A 15,337-nucleotide genomic window follows, 5' to 3' on the forward strand; every position below is an offset into this window, starting at 1 on the left:
GGAGATGATTAACACAATAGACAGACCTCCCTTTGATTTTAATAATCTTCTGATGTATTTTAAATATGATTTGATTTTCAGAAGAATTATTTGTATGCAGTTTTTAGGAGTAATCTCTGTTGGATAATGTTGGGTACATGCAGAAGCAAAAAGGAGGGCCCAATAATTATAGAACCACTATTCTATTGTTCCAACCAGTAGGTACATCCTAATTGAGCTGCTTAATACAGTATTACATTAAAAAAAATGGGGGCAGCTAGATGGAGCAGTGAATACAGCACCAGCCCTGGAGTCAGGAGGACCTATATTCAAATTCAGCCTCAGACACTTGACACTTACTAGCTGTGTGACCTTGGGTAAGTCACCTCACTCCATTTGCCTTGCTTTTCTCCCTCCAAAAAAACAGAAAAAAAATTGTATCAGGTGTATAACCACCGCAAAACTCCAGTGCTCCAACACATTTTTAAAAAAATCACTGAAACACCCTATACTACAAAATGACTTTGGGGTGATAGAGGAAAAAGCTGTTTGTTTCCCTCCTTATGCCCCTATATTTAGTCTCTACTCTATTTTAAATTTTATATTTTTAATTAGGAAAATCCATGGAATGAATCTTGATATATTTTGATAGGTTGATAGATAGATAGATAGATAAATAGAAAGAAAGATAGATGTGTGTATATGAAATATCCATACAAAGTGGATATTTCATATATATATATGTACATATATACACATTACAAGTGCCTATATTCATATCTCTTTGAGTTTATATCTATGTACATATATATGCACGTATATACACAGATGCATTCACAAGTAATTACAGAGAGCCAATATTTCAGAGGTTCTGACTTAGAGGTTAGTTCTTTTTCTTCTTTAACCACTACCCCATGTAACTTGTCAAATGGCCAAGTCCCTGGGGAAGCCTCTTAAACCTCTCAGTGTTTAAGACTATAAATTGTAAAACTGTTGCTTGCTTTGATAGAAAGTGCTTCTTTAGTAGGGGATTTCTTTACAGCAATTAAGTCACAGGTCCAGACTAATATTTTTTAAAACAACTTTCATGATAAAATTTTATTTTTTTAGAGGAAAATACTTACCTTCTATATTTTCCATTTTCAATTCTACTGTGGGCCCTGGACCAACACTCGTAAAACCAGCAATCTGAGAACATAATTGATCATATGTCACTATGCCACATTCCCTTATCATACACTCATTTAATAATGCCTGTGTTTTGTTTATCTAATGTTGCTTTAAAATATCTTTGCAAATAGCTGCTAATTATATCAGAATTATTCCTTTAAAGGAAATGTCATTAACACGCCATTCATTAACTAATTTTCACATCTCAGAAATTTATTTTATAGTAGCAAAGGTCTACTCACATTTCATTTAATTGTTTATAAAATTATATTACTGTGTATAGAATGACTATTGAAGAATTGATAAGCAAAGGAGGTAGGGGAGGACAGGGAGGAAATAGTCAGGAGATGGTTGGAAAGGAAGAATGCTGGGAAAGGAAAAGGCACTTAAGGTCTATTGTATAGAAAAATAAAGTTCATTCAAGTTCGTTCCCTCCAAAGACTCAAGTTAAAAAGGTCAGATTTGCAAAGGGGTCATTTCATTTAATATCAATACCTCGAATAGGTCTCCCATGTCAATTTTTTAACCTTTCAAAGAAAATAAAATATTACCTTCAAATAATAGTGTATATTTCCTTTACAGTTCCTTAAGCCTAATTAGGATAGATTTTTAAAACTTTATTGACAACTAAAATATACTGAATGTTATCCCAAATTTTAAAGAAAACGAATTAGCCATTTTTGGTATAAGAAATAGGATAAGAGAATACTTAAGGAGTCTTTAATGAATAGATAATAATGATATATCATTATCAAGTATTTGCATATAAATATGTTTTTCTAGAGTTATTCAACACAATCTGTTCTCATAGAAATATAAGAATTCAGTTCAAGAATTCAATAAACATTTTTTACTGAACTTCTATGGACAAGGCACTGTGCCAGGGCTGGGAGTATAAAGAAAAAAATAAGTTATAGTCCGTACCCTCAAGGAACAAAAAATACAACTGAGGATAGTGGAGGAAAATATGCTCATGAGTAAGCATGTTGAGAGGAAGAATGTAATAAGGCAAAGGTAAAGAGTTAAAAGAAATCTGAGGAAGAGGAAAGAACTTTCATTTAAAGGTATAAGAAAAAAATTATAGATGTGATGGCACTTGAACTGGACCTTGAAGGAAAAGAATTTCAACATGCTATAATGTGGAGAGAATCCACTTGAGACATGGGGAATGATCTGAAATGAATACACAGGGGTTCGGGGGAGGTGTTAAGGAACAGCAAATAATAGTTTACCTAAATGATTGAATTCTCAAAAGCAATACAGTGAAATGAAACTTGAAAGTTTGGTTTCACTCAAACTGTGGAGGATCTTAAGTATCAGTCCAAGACATTTTTATTTTATCCTACGCATAAGGAGGCAATATGGTGCACTGTATAGAGAGAGGGTCTTAGGGCTCTCAAGACCTCAGTTCATTCCTGCCTCCCATGTACACTGGTTATGTGAACTTGGCCAAGTTACTTAACTTCTCACTGTTCAAGGAAAATAGAAAACGTTGATTTGAAGAGAAAAGACCAAACTGGATCTGTACGGGGAGTTTCCTACATCAAGGAGATCACAGGCTCATCCTTTTCCTATAAGCATTAGTAATTCATTGAAGTTTTAGGTTGAGGGCAGAGATATAAAGAGACCTATTTAATCAGAACGTTATTTTGGTAGCTAAATGAAAGATGAGTTGGGTAGAGAGGAGTATAGGGGCAAGATAAATCAATTAGAAGACTATTTTATCAGGCTTAACCAAGCTGAACACCCAAAAGAAGATGGTGGCACTATGAGTGAAGAATAATAAATAAATGTGAGAATTGTTGCTAAGGTAGAATTAACAATTCTTGAAACTTAATCGAATATGGGCTGGGGTGTGGAAGCTATCTAATTGGAGGAAAACCTAGGTCATTGGGAGGATACTGTCATGACAGAATCAGGCAAGCTGGAAAGAGGAACAATTTTTTTCGGGGGGTGGCTGGGCAGTATTGATATGTCAGTTGAAGATGTTTTGAGTTGGAGGTGCTAGGAAAATACTCAGGTAGAAATTATAAAACTATAGAACCTCAGAGTTTGAAGCTGGATATGAACTCAGAGGTCATGTAGCCCAAACAGTATCTGAACTACAATTCGCTTTATAGATCCTTAACAATGGTTTTCAAACAACTACACCTCCAATGATAGGGAACTCACTTCCAAAAGTAGGACATTTCATTTTTAGATAGCTCTAATTCTGCATAGGAATATTTCACGACAACAGAATTTTTCAGTATATTTGGTTTTAATCAATTTATTTTCCTTGCCTTTTGGGCAGAAGGATACATAGAAACAGCTACTCAGCAGGCCATTGAAAATGAGAGACTGTTGCTCAAAGGAGAGATGAGTTCTGGAGGTAGAGCTGTGGGAGATATCTGTATAGACAAGATAGATTAAAGCCATGGGTTTAGATCTCTAAGGGAAGAGCACAGAGTAAAAATATATACTGTTTACTTATAAAATTACTTTTAAAAGATTGTATAAAAGACATTTCAACCAAACCTGTTTTAATGATCTATAATTCTCAAGAAATGCAGTCCAATTAAATGAACTTAAGTCCACCAGCAAAAGCTAAGGATTTAAACCCAGAGGACCTAGGTTTGAATACCAGCTTTATTATTTATCAGGTGTAATCTTAGGGATGGGCAGCTAAGTGATGCAGTGGATAGAGTGTAGGGCCTGGAGTCAGAAAGATTTATCTTTGTGAGTTCAAATCTAGTGTCTGACTTACTGAGGAAGTCACTGAGCAAGTCACTTAACCGTGTTTGTCTCAGTTTCCTCATCTGTAAAATGAGAAGAAAAGGCAAACCACTGCAGTATCTTTGCCAAGAAAACCCCGAATAGAGTCATGAAGAGTCAGACATGAATGAAAAGTGACAGAACAACAAAAAAATCTTGGAATATAAAATAAGAACAGAATACAATGGAAAGATAAAGCTAACTGTACCTATAGGAACTAAGTTCAAATCCTACATTTGATCCGTATTAGCAGTGGGAATTAAGGCAAGTACCTCTCTGGGTCTCAGTTTTCTCATCTATAACATGAGAATTTGGATTGTAATGTCTTTTTAGGTCCCACTTCAGATCTATGACACTTGGGGGACAGGATTATTTCATTATTGTGGTTATATCTCCAGTGGATCTTAATTAACAGTTTCCTGAATGAATGAATGTCACCTAACGTCTCTGGACTTTAGTTTACTTGTATGTAATAATAACAGCCACTCTTCGTATGTTGTTTTAAAGTTTGCAAAACATTTTACACAAATTGTTTTCTTTGAGCTTCACAATAGCTTGTTAGGTAAGGTATTAAAGGTATTTATTATACTCATTTTACAGGTGATCTCAAAAAGGTTAATTGATAAAAGAACTAAAGGCCATATTTGAACCCAGTAAAACCCCAATTCAAAGTCCAACACTTCCCATTTTGTACCTTCTGGCTCTAAATATGTAATTTTACTATGTTTACAAAATTAATTACTGTAGGAGAGGGAGAAATATAGCTTCTTTGAAAGTCAATAGATTAATAGAAGATGAAGAGATTATCTTCTTCATGTTAAAATCAAAATGGGATGATGAATAAAGCACCAGAAGAAAGGTAGAAAAAATTCTGTATTCTTGAGAAAGGCACTGCAACTCCAAACTGTCCCAAGAATCCTTCCCCAAACTACCCCAGGGCACATTAATGGTCTTTCTAGTCCCCGGTAGCATTTAGTGTTTGTACCATACATTTTAAGACTAATTTCTAATTAGTCTAATTTCATATGATACATTGTAATAACTATCCAAAAGGTAGTTAGAAATGTGAGTATGGTACTAAAGGGAGATAGCAGAGGTAGAAATATAGATGTGGGAGATATGAGCAAAGAGGTTATCATTGAAGTCCTGTGATAAGAACTCAATAGAGAAAGAATAGAAAGAGAAGAGAAATCATGTTTTGCTTATGACATCTCCTTAACAAGATTGCAGAGTAGAAACCCAGATTTGTAATTTATTTGGAATATTCCTTTCGGCCATAGAACTGATAGAGGTTCACATCCTTTCCAACTAATAACTGCTCAATAACTAATTATTGTTTGACTCTGCCCCCAGGCAAGTTTTGTGAATGTGGATTTAAGATAGCAAATTACAAATCATTTCCCCCTTGATTTATACCTTAAAAAAAAACAGAATTATGTTTTTTTTTTTAACTTTAACTGATATAAGCTTTGCTTACTACTTTCTTGGTAATAGCAATTTATGGTTATTCGTGATACTTTTATAACCACTAAGTGTTAAATGGTTTCTTTTAAAAAAGTGCATTCCTTTTCTAATGATTATTTTTACACTTTAAAATGTACCTGAAATGTAAATGATTGTTCAGATACACTTTTCACCAACTTGAACCTTGTCACATTTGCTGGTAATATGGCATGATCCTCTTGAGTCTTCATATTACCTCCAATACAATCAATAGATGTATAAGACACTATGTATCCACCGAGAATTCCATTAGGTGTACTGGGAGGATCCCATCTGACTTCCACTTCAGTATTTGTTAAATTGAGAAAGATGTTATATGATACGGTCACAAAAACCCTTGGGTTTTCAGGAGCGGATGGTTCTGTGAAAAAAATGGGTATAAATGTATTAAAGAGAAGACCTAATTGCCTATTGTAATAAGTGAACATTTTGTGTGCACTATATACATTATCTTATAACAGTCAAAAAGCATACAGCTACACTTTAAACAGCTAGAAGTTAAGAGGCCAATCTACTTACACCATTATAATATCAAAATAAAAATGGATTTAACAAATAATTGTGTGATGCTTCAACTAATATTACTCTTATATTTTGAATTTGTGCAACTTTATAAAAACAGTTCACAACTGTTATATTCATGTGTCATCATCATCCTTTTTTTTTACCACTCAATTGATATTATCAATAACTTCCTTCTTCTTGGTATTCTCTTAAGTTTTTCCCAACAATGTGCTCTCCTGGCTCTCTTACCTGTCTGACCATTCCTTCTCATTCTCTTTTGCTGGATCTTCATCTAAGCTATGCCTACTAACCTTGGAATATCTCCCCAGGCCTAATCTGGAGCATTCTTCTCTTCTCCCTCTATTAGTGATCTTATCAGCTCCCATGGATCAACTCTGTTGATAATTCCTAGATCTATTTGTTCAGCTTTAATCTCTCTCCTGACTTTCAGTCTCATATCTCCATTGCCTACGGGACATCTCAAACAAGTTATCTCATAGACATAAAAGTTAATATGTCCAAAACAGAACACATTATCTTTTCCTCAAAATTCATCCCTTTTCCTGAGGTCCCTGTCACCATTGAAGGGAAAATCATTTTCCTAGTCATGCAGACTCATAACCTAGATTTTATCATCCACTCTTCACTATCTCTTCTCTCTCCATATCTAATCTGTCACTGCCTTTCTAAAACCTCTCACACATGCTTCCTTCTCCCTCAGATACTGCCACCAACTTGGTACAGGACATCATCACCTTGTACCAGCCCAGCTTGTTGGTTTTCCTGCCTCAAGTCTCTCCTTACACCAGTCCATCTTTCATTCAGTTGTCGAATTGGTACAAGTCTAAACATATTACCACTCTTCCCCCTATTTAATCAATTCCAGTGGTTTGCTGTTACTTCCAGGAGCAAATATATACTCCTGGGTTTGACTTTTAAAGCCCTTCATAACCCAATTCCTTCCTACCATTTTTGTCTCTTTACATCTTACTTACATCTTACTACCCCACCCCTCTTCACATACTCTGCAAACTAGTGACACTGGGTTCTGCTTCTCCCACAAGGCATTCCATCTACTGACTATAGGCATTTCACTGTCAGTACCACATTTACCTGGCCCTCCTAGCTTCCCAGCCTTTACATTTTAGCTAAAGACTTCTTCCTTCTACTGGAAGCCTTTCGTATTCTTTCTTAAACCTAGTGCCTTCTCTCTTAGATAAGTATACAATATATATATTTTATTTGCACATAGTTGCTTAAATGTTGGCTCCCTAATGGACTGTAATTTCCTTAAAAACAGGGGCAATTTCTTTTTGGACTTTGTATACCCAACATTTAGCACAGTCCCTGGCACATAGTATGCACTTACTAAATGCTTGTCAACTTAACTTGACTTGAAAATGGTAGGCAAACACTGCAACACATTTGTCTTTAAAGCTGGTGACTGTCCAGCCTACAAAACCCAAAGAACAGCTGCAAAGTTACAGAGTTGAATTCAGAATTTTGGCCCATAATCATTTTTATATCAAAATTGAGCTTAATATCTTGACTCTATTTTTTGACCTACTTTGTCACTTAAACTCAGGAAAAACTCTAATAATGATTGTTTCAAATGCTTTTTAATGTGTAGGCTTTTTTATTAAAGAAGAAAAAAAGAACTTTGCCTTTTAATGGCTTGAAGTCAAATATTTATCAACCTCCTTCTGAATCTGATTTATCCCAATTAAGGAAGGGAATGAGAATAAAGACAGTGAATATTTAAGAGAAGTGAAAGAAAGAATGAAAAACACATTGATTAACACTTATCACATGCTAGACATTGTGCTAACCCCTGGGGATACAAAGAAAAAAACCAAAACAGTCCCCACTCTTAAGGAACATACATTCTAATAGGAAAAAAAGACAAAAAAAATCAATATCGAAGAGTTGAGGGCAGTTAATTGGCACCATGAATAAAACATTGGGCCTGGAGTCAGGAAGACCTGAGTTCAAATTTAGCCTCAGACACTTACTAGTTGTATGACCTAGGGCAAGTCACTTAACCCTGTTAACCTCAGTTTTCTCATCTGTAAAATGAGCTAGAGAAAGAAATAAGCTGAAGAAGGGAAAAGAAATGGAAGCAGCATCAGATTTTATGTTGTTGGATTTAACAATCACTGCAAATGGCAACTGCAGGCATGAAATTAAAGATGCTTGCTCCTTAGAAGCTATGGCAAAACTGAACAGTATACTAAAAAGGAGAGACACCATCTTGCTTACCAAGGTCCATGTAATCAAAGCTATAGTTTTTCTGATAGCAGAAAGAGTTGCACCATAAGGAAAGCTGAGCGTGCAGAATGGATGCTTTCAAATTGTAGTACTAGAGAAGACTTTTAAGAATCCCTTGGACAGAAAGGAGATCAAATCAGTCAATACTTAAATTAATTAAGGCTATTCACTAGAAGGTCAAATGCTGAAGCTGATGCTTAAATGCTCTGTTTGCATAATGAGAATTTGGAACTCACTGGAAAAGAGCCTGATATTGGGAAAGATTGAAGGCAAAAGGAAATGAGATGGATAGGTAATGTCATCAAAACAAGGAACACGAACTTGGACAGACTTCAAGAGATAGTGGAGGAAAGAAAAGCCTGTTGTGCTGTGGTCCATAGAGTCACAAAGGGTCAGACATGAGGGAGCAACTGAACGAAGCAGAATTGTGGACAGGAGAGGCATATTTTGATCTGAGAAAACCCAGAGTTGATAATTAGAGTCATTCAGCAGTTGATTGGCTTGACCTTTCCAAGAAAGTTAGTGTTGATTTAATTATGATTCCCAGAGCAAGTATGGTGATTTCTCATCAACTTGGAAATTAGGAAATCAGCAGCATTATTTCTTCTTACCATGATTTTCTCTTGCACAGAAGAACCATTAGTGTGGGGAAGGGTCTCAAATTCATGTATCTGAGGATCAATAAGCCTAGAGAAGATCTTTTCTTTTCCCTTCTTTCTTTTTTTTAATCCAAGATGAATGGACAATGATACTGGGAAGCATTGAGGATTAGAGAAGAAAAATTTGGGACTCTCCCAACTGGTGGCCTCAAACATTTCATTAAAGTAATAATTTATCACTTGCTGCAAATATGGAGGGATTGGGGTAAGGTTGGAGAAACAAGGAAGAAACAAATATTTAGCAAATACATATTATGTGCCAGTGACTATGGAAAGTGCTTTATAAATATCTCATTTGCCATCTAGTTGCCTTTAGTTGGATCCTTGGGGAGAGGAAAAAATGTAAAAAAAAACCCTGTCAAATACTGAATGCTACTAAATATTGTGAAGATACCGAATAGTGAAGGTACAAAAATTCCAAATGTATCATGACACTATGAGAATCCTCATTGACTTTTTGCCCTGAGTATATACATTGCAAGCTGGCTCACTACATGGCTTACAAAGTTCTTTGCATGAGAGATGGAACTTCTAAAAGACAGTGTAGACCATGTCGTGAAAATGGAAATAATTCCTCTTCTGAGCACTTTTACATTTGTGCATTATCAGAAGTAAGGAAAAATGTTTCAGACTAAAGCTCTGGCATAGAAGCAACATGTCCCCTCATGTAGAAAAGATCTTGATAGAGAGAGCTTATCCTAGGGAATTCAAAGGATCATAAGATTTTGATTTCAAGGAGATGAGAAAAAATGAGGCCAAAAGTATGACTTTCAGGCTGTAAAAAGCAAGGCTAAGGTTCAAATCCAGGTCCTTTGACTCTAAATATACTATTATTTTTGTTCTTTTATTAGATTGGGGGAAGTAGAATGCTATGACAATCTTTCATGCATCAATCTTAAAATATTTTTTTAAAACTAGTATTGGTTTCTTATTGGTAAGGTGGCCATCATTAGAGTTGGAATCCTAATGTGGGCTAGGCCATACTATTCTGCTCCTTGGTCACAGATTACACCCCTAAATTCCTGCTTAACCATATGGCAAAGATACGCTACTGCTCTCACAGCCCTTTATACTACGAAAGAGAAACACAATTTTAAATACTGCCAAGAAATAATATCTTCATCATTGAATTGAGGTAACAAGTTTTATTCTATATTAGATAAAAAGAAGATAGTCAAAGATACCATTTAAGAAAAAAAAAACTGTATACTTATAGGAGTCATGTAACATTTCTAGAAATAGTGAAACACGTGATACTACACGAAATCAGGCAATTTTCTCAAAATAGGAAAAGTTCACTGAATAAATTGGAAGGGATATCTTTATATTCATTTTGCCATTTCCATTTTACTTGAATACATGAGTGGCACAATGACAATATACAAAAGATTACTTTTGAAGCAATAAAAATAACATGGTATTAAATAAATACATAAGGGAAGAATCAAATTAGTGGTCAAGTTAACAAAGAGAAGGATAATTTCATTAATAATTTGCGTTTTTACCAATTATCTTGAGAGCTATCTTACTGGCTCCATTATTTTGCTGTCACTCAAAAAAGCTAATTGAAATCTGTTTTCTGCTTTAAATGACTATATGGAGATAAAAACAAATTGTTGGTTAATATGCTAGATGGAATTAATATTAAGCTATTTTTTCTTTCTAGCTCATAAAATAACTGATGAATGCCACTTGATTTTCATGATTAATTCTACCCAATATGAATTTATAATTTGTTTCTATTATTACATAATATAATATATTATCATTAAAATGAAGTATAATTTCTACTTATTAGAAATTTGAGGACTTTTTGTAGTATATTATAGTCCTAACATATAGCTAATATATCAACTCTTATTATAGCAACATTTTCTGGTTGTATAGGGAAAGGAAGGAGAGAAGGAAACAACAACATTTATTAAGTGCCTACTATTTGTCAGGCACTTTACTAAGCACTTTATAAATATTGCCTCAATCTTCACAATAACCTTTGTGGTCTATATACTACTATCCCCATTTTACAGTTGAGGAAATTATGGCATACATGTTAAGTGACTTGCCCAGAGTCAAACAACTACTAAGTGTCTGAAGCTTTATATAAACCCAGGTCTTCTTGCCTCCAGGCCCAGTACCTAAGTGCCTCTCTGAAAGTATGGTGGAACAGAAAGTGTGCTAGACTTCAATTCAGAAGACAAGGGTTCAAGTCCAACTCCAGTATATACTTCCTCTTACACAAAATCACTTTTCTCTGGCTCTAGGTTTCCTCATCTACAATACAGGGGTTTATGCTAGGTGATGCTTAAAGTCCTTGTCACTCCATGTTGTGTTGGGCCAATGTACAATAAGGATGTTTTTTTTTTATGAATGATAACATACCTGGAGGCAAGAAAAGACCTTCTAGTTTTAACACAGAAAAATTTACTAGGGAAAATTCTCAATTCTGCCATGTTTTGGATTACCAAAATTTTCCTCCTTGGGAAAGTGAAGCTAAATACTTATATCATCCCCAGTTTGTATATTGCTATATTTTTGTACAAAATATCTCCTTTATGAATGTGATCTTATAAGTCTTTATAATGAGGGGTTGGGAAGAAGTTGGGCTCAAGTTGGATCCAAAAAATGATTCTTATTACATATATATATATATGTATATATATATATATATATACATATATATATATATATATATATAAATTGGTAATTTGTGTTATCTTTAAAATTTATATTTTTATGTAAAGTATAGTTAACTTTAAAAAATCAGTTAAGTTTAGCTTCCTTTGTTGCAGGAAATAAAAAAATATTGTTCTTTATGAGAGTATTTCATAAATGTTCACCATAAAAAAACAAGGTCTATAAAAATTAATGAAATATATTTTGTATACCTATAGTGTTACAAGGTGGGTAGCAGAATTGAGTCTACTGAGAAACCACAGAAATGTTTCTTAGATTCAAAGGTTAACAGTATTACCTTAGTTTTAAGGACCTAGAATAAATATATTTGTATTTATGGGAATATTCTTTTATAAAATTTTCATTGCACAATTTCCCTTTTCCCAAAACATAGTGATTTCTGACAATATTCAGTACAAACATACCAGATTCTGGAGAATGAAGAATTAGTGATGTTTCAGAAGCAGATCCCCAATAAGTATAAGGCTTTACACTTACATCAAATTTTGAGAAAGGATGTAGGCCCCTCAAGCAATATTTAGATGTAGTAAGGTCCTTGGAACAAGAAAATAAGATACAATAAAAAATTATTTTAAAAAAAAATTATTGAAATGGCATAAAATGATCTTGATCAGATATTTAGGCATTTATTTTATTCAATACTAAAATAATAAACACTTTTTTACTAGTGTGAACAGAATCTGAGGAATGTATAATCATATTTGAACACCTATTAAAACTTAAGAGGAACAGGTGTTCACAGTCTTTTATGTTATAGGAATTGATTCAAAGACAACAAAATGTAAGAGAGGAATATAATTTGTGCAAGGCAAAGTTAGGGTGATTTCACTAAAGAATCCAATATATTTCTTCACAAAGATTATATTACTTTTTCAATAGAAATCTATTAATTGAAAGATTTTTTTTCTTTACTGTCATTCAGGAGTGCATCTATGGGTAAAAGTGAATGAACCTCAGGGGAGCCATCAGAGTGGAGGTGGTGACTGGCCATAAACCTGACTTGTATAAAGAATCTATTAATGTGATAAGAGAAAAATATTTCTCCCCTCTTTCTAGGAAGGTGAAGAATTTTCTTTTATTTTTCTTTGTATTCCCCACACAATACCTAGTTTAATTCTTGTATGTGATAGATTCTCGACATATTTTTATCAGATAAATTTGAGTCATGAAGGTAAAAAAAAGAAGATATTTAAATATATAGATGTATTGATCAAGAGCTATTTAAAAATAGGTAAGAAGTCAAAGGATTCAAATGGTCTTTAAGAGGAATGGCAAATAAGAGATGATATGAAAATAGTCGGCATTGGAAGGGCTGCAATCAGGGGCACAATAAACTATTAGTGGATCTACAAATTGGTTCAACTTTGTGAAAAATAAATTGGAATTACATAAGAAAGTTGATGAAATTGTTCATCCTGTATCCCTTGACCCAGCAATCCCACTACTGGTCGTACCTCTCCAGGAATTCAAAGATAGAAAGGATATATTTCTGTGCGTGCACACAGTGTGTGTGTGTGTGTGTGTGTGTGTGTGCGTGTGTGTGTGTGTGTATCACGTTAGTAAAAAGTGGGTATTCATCTATTGGAGAATGGATTAACAAAGTATGGAATAAAAATAGTGGAATATTATTGAACCATAAGGAATGCCAAGCAAGAAATGTTAAGAGAAAAATTAAAAGACTTGTATGAATTGATGCAGAGTGAAATAAGCAAAACTATGAGAGCAATATAATACATGATGACTATAATAACATAACTAAAAATAACACTAAAGGACAGTCAAATTCTGATTAAATGAAATGACAAATCGTGTTCTCGGATGAGGCAACATAGCTTACTTCTCTAAGTAGTGAGGTAGAGATTAATGGTATAGAGCAGGGCTGTCCAAAATATGGCCTGTGGGCTGCGTGCAGCCCGCAGTGTGATTTTATGTGGCCTGCCTGTGGGTTTTAATTTCCACCAGTGAAAAAATAAAATAATAATTTGCGAGGAATGTTGTATTGGGAATCAAGATGGGCTCTTAGCACTTATTCAACCAAGTGCCCTTGAAGAGTTTGGCCTTTGTTTCATTGATTAAATTAGGAGTCCTTGATGACCTCCTTGCCTTAAGGGAAAGCCTAGTTTACACAGGTTTGAGTGACATGTTTGTGCCATCAGAGGCTTTTAGACCACGTAGGCTTAAGTCACATTTTTGTGATGATTTTAGGTCATGTGGGTGAGTTGCATGTGTGACTCACCTTTGACCCTGTACTAGACATACAAACCCAGAGGTTGGCTTTCTCTTTTGGAGCTCTGAGCCACAGCAGGAGTGCTGTGTGACTCTGGGCCAGCTGTTGTTGAGCTCCTGGCTGAACTCAGATGTTGATGGTTTCTTGGTAACTATGAATTGTATTTGGTCTGTTCATAAGTGTATGTTTGTAATTTGTTTGTATTTGTTCTGAAGTTCAGGGTGCTGGCTTTTCCCCCTGAGCTGAGTGAATGATATTTGCATGTTGGATTAAAGTAAGATTGTTAACCCCTTAACGTTGCTTTCCTTAGTAAAGCAGATCAAAAGAACCTGGGCTTTCAGCGTTCTTGTTGTGGGGCTTGTGTTGATTTTTCACCCCCACAGCAGCTGCTAGCAGATTGTTGAAACAAATGTATATTAGATCTTTTAATTCCATCACTAATAAATGATCTCGTTGATGTGAATTTTCTTTGCTGTTTTTAAGCAGTATTACAGAAGGAACATATCGCATGGAATTTTCAATCGATCTTTGGGATGCATTCTGTCTGTACTATGTAGACTGGTCAGTGTGCACCTACCTTTACACTGTTGTGTTGTTGCTTTGTTGTTTTATGTTTGCTTTCACGTTTCGCTTTCGTATTGATGGTGCGCATTCCCCCACTTTCTATTAGTGTACTGTATTTTTTATTTATAATTATTTTATTTTAATGGGACCCTAAGATAACCTAAGGTTAGACAACCCTGGTATAGACTATTGCATCTGATATCAAGCATGGTAATGGTACTGATTGGTTTTACTTAAAATGATTTGATTTTCTTATAAAGAATGGTTTAGTAGTGGGGCAGCATATGGGGGAAATGGCTCTTAAATGAAAATAGATATTAATAAAAGTTTAAATCTTTAATTATATCACTTAATAGCCAATAGCTATATGACATTATCTGGCTTCCAATGCCTTAGTTTCTTCATCTATAAAATGAGACAATTGGACTAGATGACCTCTGAGCTTTCCAGGTTAAAATTTGTGATCATTGTGGCATATAATACAAATAAGTAGTCTTGTTCTTCAACAAATTAGAGCTTCTAATATTTATGTTCAATTTTTACTTAAAAAAACATAATATTCCTTTACAATATAACCTATCAATACATTAATTTAATTATATGGAGGTCAATTCATATTTTAAAAAATACTTAACACTATAATTTACAGTCTGAGATAAGTGTAATTGTGGTATGCAGACAGGTGTAAGCCTTGCTCTCAGCAGGAGTACAAATGTATTGACTACATAGATGACTTCCTCAGAGTGTGACTCCAAGCTACCCATTAAACTCTCCCTGTTACTCCCCTTCTCACATGTTTCAATCCAGCCAAAGTGACTTACGTGCTGTCCCTCACACATGAAATCGGTGCTCCCCATACCCCTTGTTTAAGTTCATACCCCTTTAAAGTTCACATGAAGCATTACCTTCTACAATGAAACCTGATTATCCCAGTTAGTAGGTCTTCCCCTAAATATACTTTGTATTTGGTTTTGTGTACATTTAAATATATTTATATATGTACATGTTATCTCCT

This window comes from Trichosurus vulpecula, chromosome 4, assembly GCF_011100635.1.
Source record: "Trichosurus vulpecula isolate mTriVul1 chromosome 4, mTriVul1.pri, whole genome shotgun sequence".
NCBI classification, from domain to species: Eukaryota; Metazoa; Chordata; class Mammalia; order Diprotodontia; family Phalangeridae; genus Trichosurus; species Trichosurus vulpecula.